Source organism: Seriola dumerili, unplaced genomic scaffold (genome assembly GCF_002260705.1).
Source record: "Seriola dumerili isolate Sdu_G_001 unplaced genomic scaffold, Sdu_1.0 BDQW01000330.1, whole genome shotgun sequence".
Taxonomy (NCBI): Eukaryota; Metazoa; Chordata; class Actinopteri; order Carangiformes; family Carangidae; genus Seriola; species Seriola dumerili.
The window spans coordinates 564,587-564,811 of record NW_019174585.1 but is presented as its reverse complement, the minus strand read 5'-3'; positions in this window follow the sequence as shown (position 1 = coordinate 564,811).

Below are 225 nucleotides of genomic sequence, written 5' to 3'. Positions count from 1 at the left end.
ACATTCACCACATAAAACTCTCAGTGGTTCTCTCATTGGCTGTCTTGTATTTACAGAGACGGCAGCACTGCATACTGCTAAAGTGACCCTCAGAAGTTGTGCTCATTCAAGTTTACTTCCAATGTGAGAATATTCACTGGTACAAAGTCCTGCCTTTCCAAAAAATTATTCAAAACGAAAAAAGTCTGGGCCCGTCCTTCTTTTTATAACATGACGTTGAAACAC